Below are 20,744 nucleotides of genomic sequence, written 5' to 3'. Positions count from 1 at the left end.
AACTATACTGTTGGATAGCCAATTATGAAGCTACTCACTGTTTCCATGTGTTAAAGTGGATTCTGGGCAAGAATTCAAGAACAGGAAAAATTCCAGCTGCATACAAGGATTAGATGTTTGCAATACTACATCTTCTCCCTTTGAAAAGATTCTCCAGCCTTCTTATTATAGGGAAACCAGGCAAAAATAAGCTGTGTAAGACCCAAATCTCATGGACACACAAAGCTGATAGAACATAAGTTGTCCAGATGGTCACTCGGAACCTCTGAGATATTGGGGAGCATTCATCAAGAAAGCTATAAAAACATGTGAATGGGAAAGGATAGTGGAAGGAGAAAGGGAACTGCTTAAAGACAGCATCCTTGATGTCTGCTAAGCTGAAGACAGAGCAGACTGCTTGCATTTCCATTATGTCAATAACATGATAATTACCTTTAGGTATAGGCGAACTGTCTTCTCTCACATCAGCCATGATATTTTGCAGTTAAAGGAGTGAACCAACTCAAAACATACCCATATTGACAGTCTCATGTGAAAGCACACCAGTATCACACAACTTCAGTGTTCTCTCTGTCCCCTAATGGTTAATGAGCCATGTATTTTGGCACAACACACAAGGCAGAAGAGAGAGTAGGTAAGAGCCTGCCCTGGACACCTGCTGAGATTGCCTCAGCTCTGCAGGGCATGAAGCCTTATCCTGGTGATGGGAGCACTACCTGATGAGAATCTATTTGCTTCACAGTTTGAGTATGCTGTGCACAGATAGCTCTAAGTAAGATTTGACATTTTTGATTTTAGCCCTCTAAAAATAAACACCAAACTTCAGAATGCAATACATCCCAAGCTTCCCAAGGATACTGATGGCACATATGAATGTTGTCACCATAGCATTTCAGTGCTTTCAGGATGCTAGTTTAAAGATCTAAAAAAGTGTAGGGAGCAAGTGAGTTAGAAGAACAGGCTTGCAGCTTAGGGAAGTGGCCTGTGGGAGAAATAATGAGCAAACATACGACTAAAGATTGTGTCTTGACACATATGCACAAGAAGGCTGAATTCAGTGTGTACAGGCAACCACGAATCTCACATTACCTCACTTTGCAGCCTCAGCAAAGGCCTTTAAGGGCTGTTTCGTGCTTGGTTATTTTCATCAGTGAAATGAAGATATCAAACAAGATCATTCTGATAGGCACTGCATCTAGGCACAACAAAAGACATTCTCAGTGATAACAAAGCTTACAAGACAAGTGGACGAGTCAGACCAAGGGAGAAAGAAAGAGAGAGACAGAGTTGCAAGACACAAAAAATACTTTTCCTATAAGCTTACACAGGTCCCAGCACATTACCTGACCACAGGCTTTTCTCGCTGACATGCAATACCACTAAGTCAATGAAAAGGCTTTTTTTGGAGTATATTAATGCAATCTTGCTGATTAGAGAATACACTATTCTGCACCTTTTCCTGATAATGATAACCCCTTGGTAGAAGGGAAAGGTTTAGAGGGACATCTGACCCAGTGCCAGCTGGAGCTGTCAGGCAGACACCAGCAGAGCCCGCTCACGCCCGTGTAAACCAAATGCATCTCCACGTTATTTTGAATTTACAGCATCATCCCTCAGAGTGCAGGCAAGTGTTTCCACAAATGAATGATCTCAATCAGAAAACCAGTCCTGTGGCAAGGGATACATATGGCCATCACTCCCAAGAACAGCTGTCAAGCACTAGCCCTGCCCACTTCCCACTGTGTAATGTCCGTGCTTGCTCAGTCAAGCGAATGACCTTATAAACCCGCACAGGTCCAATCTGAACTGAAAATTATTAGCAAAAACTTGTTTTCCTTAAGACTTCTCAGTCTAGCAGGGAGAAATTATACACTTGGACGGCAAGTGAGTCTAAACAGCTTTTGTTACAGTTCTTTGGAGTATAAAATCTCTCTGCATAGAAATAAAAAAAGCTCGTTGGAAGGATGAGTAGTAGACCCCCACTCTCTCTATCCAAAGCATGCTGTTCAGTTTAGCCTGTGCTTCACTGAATAAATAACACTCCCAGCCATGATGCTCTCCCTCCAATATGCTTAAGTATTGATAGATTGCATTGCTCCATACTAAGTCTGTTTGGAACTTGTGACATTTGCCCAGTGAATTGGTAAATGAACTTGGAATATTTGACCCATGCAGACGAGATTACACCTTATTTAGCCTGAATGGACAAGATCCTTTGTTGTACCCAAAAAACCTGACAGATAAGTCTAACCTTTTCATCCAGCTCTTCTGGGTATTTAGCTGTGAGGAAAGTGACACTCCTTGGTGATTATACTGAATTTCAAATCTCTTCTGCATAGACATGTATAACTATGTACTCTGTGGGAATCTGTGATACAGGCAAGTTGGCAACTGAAGGACCTTCCCCCAGATTGCTTTGTGATTTATGTAAACCTGTCACAGAGTGACTGATACAATTGAAATAAATTTGCTGAGGACTTAAAAGACATGAAACTTGACAGACATTCAAAGTAAGTCAGATACAGCTATTTCATATTTTATCTTTTCCTGTGCTATGTCTCTAAAATGAAATTAGCTGACATGGTCAAGGGGCAGAATGAGGGGTAAGTGAGCACAGGATTTGGACACAGTCTCCTAGGAGGGGTCCCTTACTCCCCACCTCTGATTCTCTTCTTCAGCAATACATTTTTTCACTATGATCACTATGCTTTGATCTTGGCTGACATTTTCAACTTGGTAACATTCTCCAAGACAATCTCAAGGTTTTAAAATTACATTACTCAATACAAGAAATACCTCTTAGCAATTGTCCAGCTTTGAGCTTTTGAGATATCTTTTTATATCACAGCAGAGCAATTGTGATGTTGTTTATCAAGCCTAAATGTAAGCCTAGACATTGATGACCAGGCCCATCTTAACATATTTGCTGAATGTAGAGGCTTTGCTGGAAAAATACTAAAAGCATACTCACAAAACATTTGTGGGATCTCCTACACACATGGAGACTATCCAGTCAGTATAAGGGAGACAGCTGCAGAAAATTTCTTCAGGACTTTCACAGTTTTCCAGTAACCTAATTTTTTTTCTCCTTCCCAGTTATACATGCATCATAGTCCCAAACCTATCCTGTCCCAGGCCAAAAAAATAATGAGAAAAAACATGTTCCACGACTCAGAGTACTAAAAGACAGCTTTTGCTATCTTCCATTGAGAACTTTGTGCTACCTAGGTTTTTTTCTATTAAAGACTATAGTTAGGGGATCTGAATTAGAAATCCCTCTTGCACACTGAGCTATTCTGCAAGAAAAATTAACATCTCCTTGTCCTTTGAGCTGGCAATACTGAACCCTCTCAGGCTATGCCATGCACGAGGGCTTGGGGAGGTGAAGGAGGCAGCCAGAAGAGAAGTGTGACAACAGGCTACAGATGCACAATACAGCTAGTGAGTGTCAACACCTCTACCACATCATTAACTTCGCTATAGCAATCATCAGCAATATCTTTCATTTGTAATAATCCATCTGGGCTATAAATAATCCATAATGTGGTCGAATTAGCACCACATTGAGCAACCAACTTCCTGGGCTTAATATGTTATATTTCAACGTTAGTAGTGTCCTCTGTCTTTATGGAGATTCTGTATTCATCAGACCTTGTAGGTACCAGGAATGACCCAAGTGCTATGGATATTAGCTACCATTCCCAGTAAGTCTGTTGGTGTATAAAACATCACCATTGAAGTCCAAGTGGACTTACACATCCTGTAGCTACACAGGAGAAAATGTCAAAGGAAAGGTTATCTTACTATTTTACTAGTTATTTACTAGTTTATTTACTATTTTACTAGTTTAGTTTACTTTGTCCCTGTTCCCCATGAATCAGAAATCCACTAAATGAAAGAATATTTTCCAAAATAAAACAGGGAGTATGATAAGTTCATCTTCCTATTCTTCTAAATATGATTTAATATAAAAACCTCAGACTCATCACATAGATTTGTTCAGCACTTTTTTTTGAAGCCAGTGTGTTTTATACTGATTCAGCATCGATGTGTACATCTCTGTGTACACTTGACACATCCTACCATGAAGTTTGCTTGTTAATTGTCTGCCAATAAAAGGAATACTAGAAGAAATAATCTTGAGAGTTAGTGGCTGTTAATGTAGCCCCACAAAAATGACCACTGGTACGTAAAGGAAGCTGACATGAACAAATTTGCAAAGGCAAAATAATCTTTTCTGAAGTCTCAGCTACAAACCCAAGATTTCCTTTCTCCCATTTCCCTATCTTTTTTTTTTTTTTTCAAGATTTATTCTCCCTTTTCCAGAATGGGAAGACATTGAAGGAAAAAACAGCTGCAGCAGTAAGAGTAACAACCTATCTACATTCTAACCAGTGCCAGCTTCCCTTGCAGTGAGGGCATCACTGCTTTCCATAGAAAAGTCTCATTCTCTCTTCCAGGCATCAGAATCTTACCCCAGAACTCCTGGATTTGGCTGCATATTATTTTTTTTTCAATAACAGACCATATTTTTTATATCACACATACTGTTTATGTCTGTGGAACAGTCTCTTTATGTTTTGTTTCTGTGGTGCTGTGGATGTACATCAAACAACATAATGAAAGAAGCCATCCATGAGGTGCACTGCACCACAGATAGATTATATAAATATTTGTAACGATCTACCAAGCAAATAACCAATATAAGAAAAATATAATTATCTTTAAATCCTATGCATTGTAAATGTTTGCTTTTAATCCTTTATGTAATCTTATTAAAATCTTCAAGATGGATACATTCTCCCACCAAATCTGACAAACATCTGGTTTACAATAGAGTCATGTGATGAAATTCCATCCAGAATCACATTTGCTATTCAGTATGTTTTCTCCTACTATCATTCATAACACAGAACTTCTGTGTTTTGTCTGTGATATAAGACAGTACAAGGATATGTTTTTATTAGGAATAATGCACAGTCGTTTCCCTTATAAAATTTAAATCTATGCGTAGGTATAGTCAAATATATTGATAGCCTCCCTTGTGGGTCCTGCTGACACTTGGGTTTAATTGTAGTGAACTTTGAATTCCTATCTTAAGGTCAGTTATTAACTATTGATGAATTCTCCTTTTCTCCATTTAATGCTAAAGTATTCATACTAACCAAGATAGATGGGAATGCTGAAGAAATTTTTCAACGCCATGGCTGAGCAAGATACCTTTACATTCTTCCTCTATGGCAAATGGAGAGCCCTTTTCTAAAAGTGGTGATCATTCATGCTCAGCTTAAAAAGAAAAACACAGCACAACAGTGCTCTGCTGACCCCTTGCCACTTTTTGTTCTGCCATTACTATCTTCCTAGAAATAAAAGGCCCTATATGCTGCTATTAGGAGAAAAGAAAATAAAATTTCCTCAGGCACAACCTTGGATACCAACCTTGAAATCAAATGGGGTCAGAATGCAAAGGAGCAACCACAGCACCATGCGCCACCCAGCTGGGCTGACAAACAACTCTGCTCCTTTGGGCTTCCCAGAAGGGAAAAGAGTGCCCCTCAGAGATTTATAAACACATACATAATAAATGGGAGGCTGAAGTTTAAACTGTTATGAAGCATTCTCTACTCCGCTTCCGAAGTCCTCTGTGATTTAAAGAGCTGACATTTACTGTGTGCAGGCCTATTATTCAGAATGACTGTTTGTGTATAGACAATATTTTAAACTGGCTTGCTATAGATGAAAAATTCTTATTAAGTCAGAAAAACAGTTTAAGTAGGTAACACTCTCCCAGTTTAGACTGCTATAAGTCTTGCTGACCCACTGCAGGGAAGGCACGGGGGCAGGTGAGCCTGTCAACACCATCTGCCACGTGAGTGTGGGGAGATGGAGGTCCCAGCCCCAGGGGTGCTCTGCCAACACACACATGGCACCGCCGAGGCTGCTGTCACCCGTCTCTCCTGTCGGGCAAATGGCACAAAGTGGTTTGGTGCCACTGTGGCACGTTTAAACCCTCCCCTACCACATAAGCTTTGACAAGTGCTGGAGCCGTGGAACGTCTGCCTCCCCTGGAGCCAGTGACACAGCTCACACTGACTCCTCCAGGGTCCTTAGAAGAGTTCAGACTACCAATATTCAGCAGTAGCCAGGCAAGCAGAGTCCTGAGAGCCCACCCTGGCCACACCCTTTTCCCTCACCATGTTAGAAGGTTTTCCACACTCAGCCTTCTGCAACCCATTTCCTTGGGCCACAGTCCAGATGACAATCAAGCAGGATTTATTTCTGAGGTTATGTTCCCTGCACTGAGCCTATTGCTGCAAGGAGAAGAAATCTCTCAGGAACCTCTAGGCATTCCTGTAGCAAAACAAAATTACCCATCAGAACTAAAGCATGCACACAGGAGTTTGATTCTACATTATAATAATTCAAAATATCCTAGTAGACTTGACCCCTTGTCTTTGTACAACGTACCAGTGGAACTCAATGCACTTTCAAAGCATGTTCATGAAGTTGAACTTTTCCTTGGTCAGCTCACCACTAGCACACCACCCAAACCTGAAAATGGAATATTCTGTTTTCTAGAAACATTTTGATCATGTATTTAGAGCAGAGAAATTCACTCATAACCGAGGAACAACAAAAACAGTGGTATCTCTCTGTATCACTACTGACAAGACTGTCTATGTCTCTCCAGCAGGCAGATTACTCTGCACAAAAGACTCCGTTGCATATTATTTTATTGTCTTTATATTTGATAATAATGCATCACAAATAATAATAAATAATGCATAATAAATAATAATTTGATAATAACACTTTAGAGAATACTTAATACGTAATACATAGATCTGGCTAAATACAACTGGACTCAGATTTTTCAGATGGAATATTTTTGTCCGATACAGGAAATCAGCTGACTCAAAGTTTGTGCACTAAAATATGCACTTTAATCTTGATGCCTTCCATGAGGTATAAGTGTAGATTAAAATAGAGGGTAATAAACAGGGGGCTTTGACCCCAAACTTTTTGTTCAGCTTTCCACAACCGGGTTTTTAGAGACAGAAAGTGCCATTATCTGATGATATCAACTGAAAGAGAAAGGTATCACTCATCTGAAAAATCAGTGCATGAGGACATAGTGAACGTGGACAGAGTGAAAATAGACATAGACATGGACCCAAACACTGGGTGTAGAAAAATTCATCTCTGAACCAGCATTTGGCAGCAAGAGTGATACAAGGGACTTGTGTACTTTACAAACAATACCTCCACCACTTCTGCTGCTTGACCATCAACCTCATTCCTTGCAGGTTTGACCCAACCTATCCACCATTCCCTTGGCCAAATCCTTGGCAAGGATTAGGTATTTTCATGGATCAAGGACCATTCTCAACAGGCAGTCTCTGTGCAACCATCTTATTTTTGGATGTAGAAGTGTAATAATATGCAAATGAGTAGCATTGTGCCTAAGAGCCTTACTGCCACAGAATGGTCCCTGACATGTTTAATTTCCTAATATAAAGATATACATAGGTGAATTTTGCTGAAGATGTTGGTATGCCTTGAACAGAGCAGCAAAACCTATAGGAAAAGCAACATTATAACAAATTTCAACCTGTTTAATCCTCATTTCTTTAATTTCTTGTACTGCAGAACAAAAGGAATAGGTAAAACCCTAAGCTACCATTTTATAAAGCAACCACAGAAAAATTATTAACAATTAAAGCTGGAAAAAAATGACAGCCAAACTCCAACTCCTAATATCTGTGAAAGGGTTGAAATAACTAATCAGCAGCAGCTGATCAAGAAGCAATTTAATCATAGCCAAGGCCTTAAAAAAATCAGCACAGGCAAAAAGAAAAGCAGAAAAATATTACAAGATTTATCCTTTTATATTAGAATTCATGATTAGAAATGGAAAAATATTTGCTTTCTCCCCTTTATAAATGATATTTTTATATGCACCACTTTTAAATACTTCAAAACAGATTTAGTTGGTTTTAGTAGTTTCTACTGAGTACATATTTTATGAGATCTTTTGGCTTCTTTAGATTTATTAAAAGTGTGGAATATAATACTGCTTGTGTATCAAAAAACCAGTGGATTACCCAAGTGTTGGCAGCAATTCCTGCAAAACAGATAGCCCTCAATCATCTGTTTCAAGCATTTTTCCTATTTGCAAAGTCTGGATCTGACTTTTTTTCCCCCTAGTTAAGGTAATTTTATTTAAAGTATAATACTACACATGTAATTTGGACTTTCTAACTGATCTCTGTGAAGGCAATTTTTTTTTGAAATGTAGAAGAATGCACATAAAGAATTGTCCTTCAAGCAAAGATCCTTTAAAAACACATTTAATAGATTCCAAACTAATATTCACTTAGCTGTTTTCTAGGTTCAAGGGGGCATAAAAAGTCCAAGGAAACCAATGGAAATAGTACATGCCAGTCCATGGAAATCAGGATCAGGCCTTTTTTTGCAATGAAGTGAATAGCAAAGCTTCTAATGACTTCATCAGGACTTGGATTTAATCCTGACAGGAAACACAGCCATAAAATCATAAATTCAGTAAGATGAAATTCCAAGTGAGTATATTTGGTTAAAGGAGGTGAGGACTGAAAATGCACAGCGAGAAAAAAGCACAAACCCAAGTGTCTACAGCTGTTAAAAAATGAGCTGGTGTCATGCTGGTAACCCTTTAAAATAATGGTCTAATCATTATTAATTCCTTCGATATTTAATGTAATAACATTAATCATGTTGAACTCATTTGGTATTAATGTGAATGTCAGACGTACATGTCTCCACATACAGGCACATCATTTTGGGATTAGCTCTTTGCTATATAATTCTTTTTGTATCCCTCAAAAAGTGCTGAGGATAGTTGTTTTGTGACTTTGGCACAACTGAGCATGAGCCCTACTTATACACAACCATCTCCACCCAGGTTTGAGAGCATCCCTAAGTGCCTGGTAAGCAGTTCCAGCACCTAGAAGTGGGAGGCAGATTATGGAAGAGAAACCATTGGTATCGTTTACAAGAACCCTCAAGGTGATTTTGCTCTTTGCTCTTATTTGCCACGTGCTACAAGTGCTGATGACTGTTCTGAGCTGGCTCTGCTCTAGATGTGAGCTGACATCTTAATAAGGAAGATGAATGTTAATGAGCATCTGGACCACCAACGAGATTTCTTGGTCAAGAGAGACCACTGCCACTGCAGCCTGGTGGTTTGTAATAATCAGAGAGAGAAGGTCTGAAGGCTTCATCTAGATAATGCTTCCAGAGAAAGTGCTTTCTAGGCTGCCTACTGAAAATGCCCAAGATCCACAAAATCCATTAGATTTCCAATTACTTTCCCAGAAGACATAGAGAAAAATAGTGATCTCAAATAGCAGGGTATGGAAGAGATGGCCATCCTACAGAAGATAACTGTGACAAAATAGGTGGTGCCTAATATCCCCATGACCAAGAAAATGTCATCAAACCTTCATTATTCCTAAGTAAGACACATTTTTAATTGTATTGAAATTCCTGGTATTTTATGCCAGTGCAACTCATAAAAATGCCTTCCCAACCACTCACAGTAAATTTGCTCATTTACTGTCTTTTGCTCATTTCTGAATAGCTTGGCACGCTGTTAGTTAATTTTATTTTATTTTTTTTAAGTACAATATCCATTTAGCTTCTATCCTCTGAACTTTTATTCATTCATTATTAACACTGAAAGCCAAAGTGCATGAGAGGAGTTCAGTCCTATCGGCATTTCAGATGAAAGTGATGTCTCGGTGTATTAGCATTTTATGTATTACATAAAATGCTGCCCAGTCCTTCAACAAAGCAGCCATATCCCAGTGCCTAATAGGATCACTTACTTCAAATGTGACACCACTTTCTTTGAAATATTTGTTTAGATTTCAAGAACACAGGAAGGTTCTCAAACTCGAACAAAACCTCCAGCCTCCAGCCCAGGCTCTGATTCTAAAGAGCTTTCCATTAGATAAATCAGAGCCTGAATCCAGGATTTTTTTTTTTTCATGTGGCTTGGCTTTTTTTATTTTTGGGATAAAAATAAATGTCATCTGGTTTTGACTGCAGATAATGAATCATATTAAGAATTTTAAAAGCACTATTCTCTTTTTGAGACCTAATTTCAGACCTATTAACACTTTAATATGAAACAGAAGCCCATCATTTCATTAGAAAAAGAATAAGGCCTCTCTTGTACCATATGTTTCTTCCTTTATAAAAAATCCTTTTGAAATCCTAGATTGGGCAGCATCAGAGCAGAATGTAGATCTGGCACAAAGACAACATATAGGTGAGCAGATCTTGCATCAGGGAGATTAACTATTTCAAGTGAAATTACAGGTTTCTGGCAAACTGTCCTTCTTATTCCTTGCAAAAATAAATGATCTACTCTATAAAAATGAATGATTGCAACAACAAAAAAAAAAAGTCCTGGTGGGAGCAACCAAAAACATGTGAAATGCTGGCATATCACCTCCACAAAGTTACCTATGATTACCCAAAGGACAAACAGCTGCTTCTTAAAAGTGCTTTTTGGCACTGTAATATTTACATTTAAATATTTATTTAATAAGGGAAAGAAAATTATAGTTGTCCCTTTTCAATATTCACATTTTAAAAACGAAAATGTCTTTAAGACACACAGAACATGAATGCAAGAGCTGGTGTGATAGCAGAGAACCTTATTGCACATAATTAACAGACACATAATGTCTGGTTACTAGTAATTTCCTTCTAGCTGAGTAAGGAAATAATTTAATCATGTTGATCAAATGAATCCCATGAGCACAGTGCAACATTATGCTTTTTTTCCCCCTCTCTAAATCTGGATGAACTGATAAGAGCCTACTTGGTGAAATCATGGAACCCAACCTTGTTTAGGTATCTTTAATTTTACCGAAAATATTTGCGATGATTTTTGTAATTGGGTTAATCAAGCATTTCAGCAAAACCTTTTCTAATTCCTGGTGCTGACCTCAAAGGAAAAGCAGCAGGGAGAAGGGAAAAAAAATAAATCAGAGTGTTCTTTATTTGGAAAAGAAGCAAAATATTTTTTAAAATTGCATATTCCCTGTTGCTCTGTAACAACAGAAGGAAGGTATTTCTATAAAGACATACAAAACACCTAAAAAGTAAGTCCCTTAAATACTGGAGTGCTAAGCAGCTAAGTGTAAATTACTATTATTCACCTCCTCTCACTCCCAAAATATCACCAGGTGCAACTCAGGAAGAGGCAAGTAGAATTCTCTCTTCCCCCTGTAAACTATCATTTTATGTGATAATACATCATTTGCCTTGTCATTCCAGGGTTTCATAGTAAAATCTTTTGTGAGATTCTGCTATTGTTCTCTTTGAACTACTTAGAAAAAGCACTGAAGTACCTTCTGTGCTATCTCAGGTAGTTTTCTGTAATGTGGTGATATAATTTAACACTTACCATAATACATTTTATCCATCTATTGTTTGCTAAATAATTCCTGCAATAACACTTTTATTCTTTCCATAATTCTTTAGGGTAATGCTGGAGGAATAATATTTTTACTGCAGTGATTGATGTCGGATTCTCTAGCATGAATAGACACCACGAACACAGGCTATTGATAAGCATAAAAAGAAAAAAAAAAAGCTGTATGAAAAGAACATCAGGGATCAAAGGGTTAATACCATTTTATGAGGTTGTAAAAATCTACCTCAAGAATCTTGTGTTAGCAATATTCTTTGTGTAAGATGTATGTTATTAAAACAAGTAGCAGCATCTGAATTAAAGTGACAGCATGATGGATGGCTAGTGAAGTGGAATCAGAGTCGTTTGCAGCATTTTGGGCTAGATGTGGGAATTCTGCCTCAGAGCTAGGACGCTTGGCAGACGCATTGATTCCAGGCTGACGTGTGTTCATAAATATGCCCCTAGAGAGGTGTGGCCTAGCAGAATTTACAAAATTATGTTCATGAATTATTTAACATTTATTTATGGATGCTATATTTAAACAGCATTTGCAAAGGCAAAAGGACCGTAGCATGCATAGTGAGCTTTAGATAATGCAAATGCTGCACAAGACAGAGACAGTTTGCATACTTCATGGAGAGGGTAGGTCTAGCACGACTAGGTAAGTGGTATGTCAGTACTGGGGCTTTATACTCCACACTCTGCTGCACCCAGAGAGGCTGACAGTTCTGGGAAATACCTGACAAGCTGGCAGTTCTGACCTCTGCAAAAGAGATCACTTCAGAAAGAAGTACCAAAGTGCTGATAGAGACTTCTGCGAGCAACAGGGAATACCCTGCCCTTGATTGTTGTAGGGCCACACTGATCTTGGTATCAGACCACTTGATATTATTTCTACAATGCTGGCACTTGTAGGCCAAAAACTGCCAAAAGTTAGGCTGCATGGGAAAATCTCAGCCTCTCCCATTGTGCATGTATATATCTCACGAATGTTTATTATACGATCGAGTTCTCTCTCTCAATCAATGCCACAGATTTTTCTCTGCTCAGCACGTTTAGAAAGCACAAGATGAATCCATACTGCATGCAGTGAAATAAAGCTATAACAAAAACTAAAGATGAAATGTCATGAAATAAAACAGAATCTCAAGGTAAAGCAGTATATCTCACCCTGGAAGGGAATACCCTTGAAGGAAGGGAAGTCTTTCATTTAGCACTGCACTGCTAGTTTACACTTTATTTGCTATTTGCACTCTATTATATTCTTCCATTGTGCCATTTCTTGGTCTTCAAAAGACATGATTTTATATTTAATTTTCACTATAGAGTAAATGAACAATACTGGCTTATGGAAACATTCTATTTTGGTTTGTTTCCTTTGTTTCTAGTTTTAAGTAGTTAGTTTTCAATGCTAGATTCCTGCAAAGAGCAAGGAGAGGTATCCATAGTGCCCCTGAAAGTGCTTTGAGCTGGGGAATGCACAGCTATAAACAGTCCCTCTAAGAGGGCCGATAATGGCATTATTTCTTTGGAAAACTTTCTTCACTAGTATTTTCCTGAAAAAAAAATGCTCTAGGAATACAGTTTTTCACTATTTGACTTCAAAATTAAGGCCTTATGACAGTCATCCTATCAATGGAATGCTCTGAAGAGGGATCATCATTAGCCAGGCATTCAGCAAAACTTCTTGGAGCCTGCAATTCCTCGACCTCCTGAGTCCATAAAGTCCATACAGCCAGAATATGCTCCCCGTCACCTAAATGTCAGACTTTCTGTAGTTTAGTCCCACTATTTTTAATTTTGTGTCAAGGGAACACAGAGGGAAAATGATTCCCTTTCTCTGTGTAGCAACCCTTTATAGATTTGATGCCTGTAATCATGCTCCCTTAGACGTTTTTACTCTAGTCCAGTCTGTCTTCAAAATGTCACATTTGGCAAACCTCCAAGAAATCATCTTTCTCCCTTTGCAACCTCTCTCACTAGGGCTCATTTTTCTCCTTATCACAGCACCACAGAAAAAGGGGGCTTCACAAAAAGAGATGATGAGTGCCCTTCCTCATCTCAGTATGCACATCATCTTCTCTTGCCGTGGCCATAGCTGCTTTTTCCCCAAAAGCAGGTTTGTGTTCACCTACTAACCTGCTAAAGTCCTGTTTGATCCTTTCTCATAAACCAGGTCTTTCCTGGGTTGCGTTTGTCAGAGTATTCGTTTCCACACATGCTCAGGGCTTGGCATTTGGTCTCACCAAATGCACTCTTCTGCTTCAGGCTATTTCTCCTGTTCATTAAGACAATTTTGAAGTCTAGTCCCATTCAACAGTCTGCCTCAGACTCTCCTAGCTTGGTGTCACCTGCAACTCTAATTATTTCAGTATCCACTTAATTATCAAAATCATTATTGAAAATGTGTAAAGAAACCTAGACAGAACTTAGCCCATACATTCTCTCACGTTCACAATGAGGCACTGGTACCTTGTGTGAGTGACTATTTTTTCCAATTCATTTTGCACCCACATGAAAGTGGTTTCCCTTAAACTAGATGACTCATGGGAAATCGTTCCCAATAATGTTGTTTTAAGTCTTCAGGTTAAAGGTTGAACAAAAAATTCAAGTGATGAGTTAATAGGCTTCTGGCTCATCCTTTCCCAGAAGAAATGAAAGTAAGAGATAACAAAAAGTAAGAAATTCTGCATCATATTCAGCACAATTGTGCCTTCTAGTTTTTGTTTCATGTCCTGTCAGAAGGGATGCAAAATGTGCTTCAGATCTATGGTTTCAAGTTAAGGCAGAGATACACCGACATTTGGAAGTATGAAGCTTCAGGTTTCTTTGCAGAAAACGATTCCTTTCATTCTCATCATCCCTAGCTTATCCACAGTGGAAGGAAAGAAAAGAAAGGCAGCTCACATGCCCTTCTCTAACACTAGACTCCTCTAAAGACACAGTTCCAGCACCAACATGGGCTGCCTCCATGGGCGTGGGCCTTGAGCCATCGTGAGAAGGCTACCACCCATCCTCTGCCTGCCCACAAGCAATTGCTTTCCAGTGGGAGGGCACAGCCTCACCTGTTTCAGCTCCAAACAGGAAAAACTGTTTGACAAACTGTCCATGCAAAAGCTTTGCATGCCTGATATGAGTAGGGAAAAAATTCTCCTTTTAAAGAAACTTATTGGACCAACACTATTGGACCAACACTATTTTCTCTGCTGCACAAGACACTTGTTTTGATTGAGGATTACATTTCAGTGTTCTCCAATTACCTTACTTTGGGAGTTTTTTTATCAAATGTAAACAACTTTCCTACCAGAAAGGTTGGAAACTGGAGATTCTCACTCTGTCCATTAAGGATTTATTTTAATACTCTATAACTTTATAGATGCCAAGGGTGGTGTTAAAACAAATGAAAAAAACCCCAAATCATGGAGCAAACACTGTTCTGCATTTAACTTTCACGTATCAACGTGAAGGACTCATCAATCATAACCCTGCTACTTGTGAGAGTGGTGCACTATCAAATGGCAGTGCTAGCAGCAGGCATGAGCTTAAAATTCAGGATTGGGCCTCAGGCTTTTATTTAAAGTGTATTAATTTGCAATTTATTTTTTTTAATAAGACAAAACGTTGTCTCTGTTCTCTATATCAATTTCTTTAATTAAGTGCAACACTCTCTGATGATTCTGTTTTAGCAGACAGCTCCAAATCTCAACTTTCACAAAGTTTAGGGATGTCTTAATGTGGCCAACCAAAGATTAGAACACCATCCAGAAGTTACTAGAGGCAATCAATTTTGATTTTCCAGCATATCTTTACTCAGCTGCATCCCCTTTTCATCTGGAAGCAACCCTGTCTCTTTTCTAATTGATGAGGTGAACTGGAATGAGTGAGCTTATGATTTCTACTCTTTGCTTGAGTGGCAGGGAAGTAAATGGAAAAACTGTCTCAAAAGTTTAAGTGAAGGATTTGGCTTTAGCAATAGTGGAATTACTAGTGCTCAGTGGATTTTTCTTAACTGTTGCATGCCAAAGAAATAAACCATGAATGATTAGGGTAGTAGGATTTTTGTTATCAGATAAATCATCACTTACTCAGGTTCTCTGACTTCCTTTCCAGGGTTTGGATTTTTTTTCTTTTCCATTTTTAGTTTACTGACAACAAGAAATATCTCTGAACTGGAAAACCCTGACCTGACTTGAAATCAGCATTTGAAATACTTCTCTCTCTCTCTTTAAAACCTCGGACTTTCTGCAATGTTTGGAGTGCTTCCTTCAGTTTTCACACACTTAACCCATTAAGTCCAGGCTCTTTCATAGACTAGAAATTCTTCTTAAGGAATTCAGAGAAATTATCTCACTTTGTAAACACTGCATGATTTAAAAGTAAGTATTAAAATATGAAATTTTGATTTTTAATTATTTTTACAAGTTTTTATTGTTCAATCAATGCTAGTACTTTTAAAAGAAGGTGGGTAATTTCCGGCAAAATAAACTCAGTAGAATTGGAGCAGGAATCTGTTCACTTCCATTACTTCAAGGAAAAAAAAAAGTAGATCCATCTGCATGCTGATGGATGGATTTCTGTCAATTTATTCTGTGAAGTACTAGGATCTTAAGAATACCAAAATATTAATGATTAATATAAGTCTTGACATCCCAACCCAAAGGGTATTGAAGTACCTGGTACACCTATCAGACAAATCTGAATTTCCTGTTCATCTCCCTTGCTCCTATGCAGACACCAGAGTTAAATCACTTCACATATCTCTGGTGCAGCTTTGCCCCTCCATAACTTTTGCACTTTCTTGATATAAGTCTGGGCTTTAGAAAATAAAGACACTGAGCCCAATTGGTTCCTTATTGGAAACGAAGGGAAAATTAAACATGGCTTGCAAAGCAAACTGGGCTTTGCCTTTAGGACACCCTGATTCAATCCTCAAATTCAGGACTAACAGCACAAGAACTTCTTGTTGAGGATACTGAAGACTTTAGGCACACATACGCACTGAAATATTCTTGGCCTTTTTTTCACGTGAAATTTGTAATAAAATGTTTGGCACCGGCTTCATTTGTATCACAGAGGGGCTCAATAAACACAAAAGAAATTGAGTCACAAAGAAACTGGGTTGCAAAGATAAATTCATTTGAGGCTCTGAAGCCTCTGTGGGGAAACAGGAAGATGAGGCAAAGCTGTTCTCTCCTGTAATTTTACTTTTCCCCCCCAGCCCCAAAAGACTGGGCTGCTATATGTTGCAGCTAAGGGCTATTGGGAGCTAAAGCATGCATTAGAGCTATGAAACAAAGCTCTTTATAAATGACACAGGAATACTACAGGTAATGGAAACATTCTGGTTGAATTCCAGGGTTTTTGAACCAGGTGTTACAAAAGAAATCCCAGCCACAGTCAGTCAGCAGCAAAATACCTTTCATCATTGTAAAACCAAGAACTCACCCAATATGTGCTATTTTTCTTTTTTTTTTTTTTTCTGTTTTTCTGCCTTCTTCATTTATCACTTTATGTATTCTGTTGGATTTATTGTCTCCTGACCCTTTGCTTTACTTAGAGTCGCAGTTTCTCCTAAACAGAATCCAAGCTCAATAATGGTCAAGACTGAGGTGAACTTTTGAACTTACAAGGGTTGAACAGGTTCAAAATTAAACAGGAACAAGAAAACAACTCAGTTCAAGTTATTATCTTCCTCCATTCACCACTTCTGATCTTACTCTCTAGATTACACATGCAGATTTAACTATGTGCAAAAATATTTACCAGGATGGGATTGGAGCCATAACTTGTAAACATATATGTAATTGCCATTGACATAAAGTTTGCTCTGAAAGGCCTTTCAACAAGTTTGATGAAAAAAAAAAAGCAAAACAAACCCACCAACTTTGGCAACAAAACCCAGGGCTGCCACTGTAGGGCCACAAAATACTTCTTTTAGTAAAACAAGTACAGCTCCAGCAGAGAGAGAGAGAGAGAGGTGAATCTGATGCTATGGCATGTTTTTGGATTGCATCACTGTTCGTGAACATTTTGGATATCATTAAAAGAAAATTATGCTTCTAGTCTTCTTGCTATAGAGAAAAGAAGGTGAACACTAGAGTGCCAATGTTTTCTGAAAGCATTCAATTCTGGAGCCAGGCTCCTGGCTGGTAGCAGCTGGCTGCCTCCTTTCCCAAGGGTTTGGTCTGAGACAAGAGAGGTGCACCCTGGTGTTCAAGCAGAAAAAAGACCAATGTGGGGACTCAGAAAGGCTCTGCTAAGAGGTGGAAAGAAGACTTCATTATGCAGGTTTTATTCTGTCTCATCTGCCCTGACCATCCCAGCACTGCACACTGTGTGACGTATTTGGGGACAGAAAGCTGTCCAATGTTTCTAACTGACATATGCTATACGAAATCAAATATATATTAAGGAAAACCATCTGCTTTAACTTTCTTCACCTCTGTCACCACGAGCATTCAGGTGAGGTTATGCTGCTTCCACATGCACAGAGAGAGGCAAATTCACCATGCCCTCAACTTCTTTCAGGCCCTGTCCAGAGCCCAGGCACACTGGAATGCTGCAGGCAGGCTGTATACAGGCTACAGGGACCACAAAACAGCCCAGCAAAGAAATCCAATTCCTTGCAACACAACAAAGAGCCATCCCAAAACACATCCCCCCCAAAATCTCAATAGGCAAATCATACTGGCAGTGCTGGCAAGAAGAGTTTCCAGAGGATGTGCGAGACGGAAAGAGGCAAATCATGCTAGTGGAGGAGGATTTGTAAAATCCCCTGTGCAAAAAATTAGGCCTCTCTTGATAAATTAGTGCTCCTGAGAGCAACCTCAGGTTGAATAATCCCCATGAAAGTGTAACCACACCAACAGCAAGCTGGAGGAGAATGTCAGTTTTGGAGATGGAGCAAGGAGGATTCATAGAGAAAAGAAGTTCAGTGTTTGCAAAGTCTTTCCCTGCTCCAAGAACAGAGATGCTGGCCAAAGAGCTTGGTGACTGGGAGGAGCCTGAACTTCCAATGAACAAGTTCTGCTGAGGATTTTAGGTGCCCCATTGGTAAATAATGCTGATACAAATCCAGTTAAAATTAAATTACTCCCCCTGCTTGTGAGTTTCCTATCTTGCACTGCACATGGAAGCCAAGTTCTACTTACTTCCTGAGAAAGGTGGGACTTTCCCTCTTTGGAGTATTTTTTTCTGAAAGACCTGATAACATTTTGCATTAGGGATATCAGAAATACCCTTCTATTATCCACCAACACTTCAAATCTGTGTCAATCCTGATTTATCATTTCTCTCATGCCTCTGAAATTTACAGTGATGCATCTAGTCCCACTTCTCTGGAATCCTCGTGATGAACAGCAAATTTTAAGCGCATCTTGTCAGCTTAATATTCTTCCAATTTTTTTTTCCTCGCTTCATCAGTTAAAATATACAGTATGTGAGTACTATTTATGCTTAGAAACATAAAAAGGAACTTAAGTCATACTACCAGATTAGACACACAGGTCTAATTGGTAAGGCCGATAGGATGAGTTCACCAAAGACAAAATACCAGGACGGCTCTTACAGCCAAGCACTGGCACTGAAACTCTACATCTGAAGCCTTCCTTGTCCTTTCCCAAAGTGCAAACTTTGCTGTCATCTATAAATCAGACAGTTTATGAGGCTACAATATTTACATCCTAATTAAAAAATCATAAAGCCAGACCCCTTCAGTTTGTAAAAAGAAGAACTCAGGATCTGCTATTGAAACATGGTGTTAATCAGTAACTCCTAATGATCTGCTCCACAGCCTTAGAGGTTACATGCTTATTCAGCTACACACAGCAAACAGGATAATGAGGGAAAGTGGAAGAAGTGAAGGGAATATGTTACAGCAAACGCAGGGTTTTGCTACCACCAGGACCTTTTCTTAACCCCTCCATTCTTGTGTCACGGTTTATTTTCCCATTTTCAAAAGGCAACAGATTTATAAAGTAAAGCTTTGATAACACATTACATACAGAGTGATCTTGAGATGTTTTCTGTGTGTGTAAACCCCTGAAGAAGCCAAACATAGACCCGGAGAAACACCTGCTTTTACCTTTATATGGTCAGAACTCCAGTCCCCTCCACCTTTATGAAAAATTAGTCTTAGTAGTCAGCGTTTCCATGTGATTTTTCTCTGAATTCATTAGGGAAACAGTTGATTTCTGAATCTGCCATCTGTTGCTTATGCAGTCAGAAAAGAGCTCTCTAGCAAAGGCAAAAAGCATTGTGCAAAGTTGAAAATAAAAATTACAAAACAACGCTAGCTGTAATTAGTGCTCCTAATTCTACACTTAAAATAGCATTTGCCATTCAAAGTTCCCCATGAAAAACTCAGGGCTTGGTGCTCCCCCTTCAAGCTAATCAAGTCCCTCTTCCTGCCACATAAGAAGCTGCATGTTGAGTACTGCAAAGCTTCCCACTTTTCCAACACCAACCACCAAGAGACACCAGCTGGGAGAGCCAGCCTGTGATCACAAACTCTTTTGGGGCACTTTGGCAACCTGGCCAATCCACACCAAAACTTCACCTAAACTGCTCATCTGGTATCCATGGTTTTGTAGCTCTCACCAGTTAAGGGTGAAAAAGACAGAAGGCAGAAATTTTTCTCTGTAGTACAGGTTAGGGGTAAAAAAGAAAGCAACATCTGCAATCTATCGGTCACACCAAGATTTTAATTCTTTTCTTTCATTATTTTCCTTTTTGTTTCCCCTTTAAGTTGACCATGGGTACAAAAATGCAGGTGAAAAATTACAGACTTTATTTTTCAAATCCCTCCTTCTTATTCTTCTCTAGTCTTTTTGATCATCTACAAAGAATCAAGCAATAGTTGTTCTAGGTGAATATGAGTTGGCTTATTTCTGTCACCAGTTACATGATGCTATCCAGAATGTGTAATTAAAAAGACTTCAACTAAATTACAGTTTTGACTCAGGTATTCCCAGCTCATATATTTTTGTCAGTATTTCAGACCGATAAGAATTAATGAGAGTCACAAGTACATATTTATGTGGCCACAGACACTTAAAACCAGTAATGATTTATCCTGGTTAATAGTGCAAATTAACAAAAAAGCATGAAAAAATCAGAACCATTTCAGCCCCTTTTTTTCCCTTTTCAAGCAGCTTCTGTGAAGGAATATATATTTCTTGCTGTAGCAATAAATGTAACAGCATATCAGAGGCAGGCCTAACTCCAACAGATTGGTGCCTAAAACTGGAGAACAAAAGTATTTGACCAAGAACCT

This window comes from Cinclus cinclus, chromosome 3, assembly GCF_963662255.1.
Source record: "Cinclus cinclus chromosome 3, bCinCin1.1, whole genome shotgun sequence".
NCBI lineage: Eukaryota > Metazoa > Chordata > Aves > Passeriformes > Cinclidae > Cinclus > Cinclus cinclus.
This window is presented reverse-complemented; position numbering follows the sequence as displayed.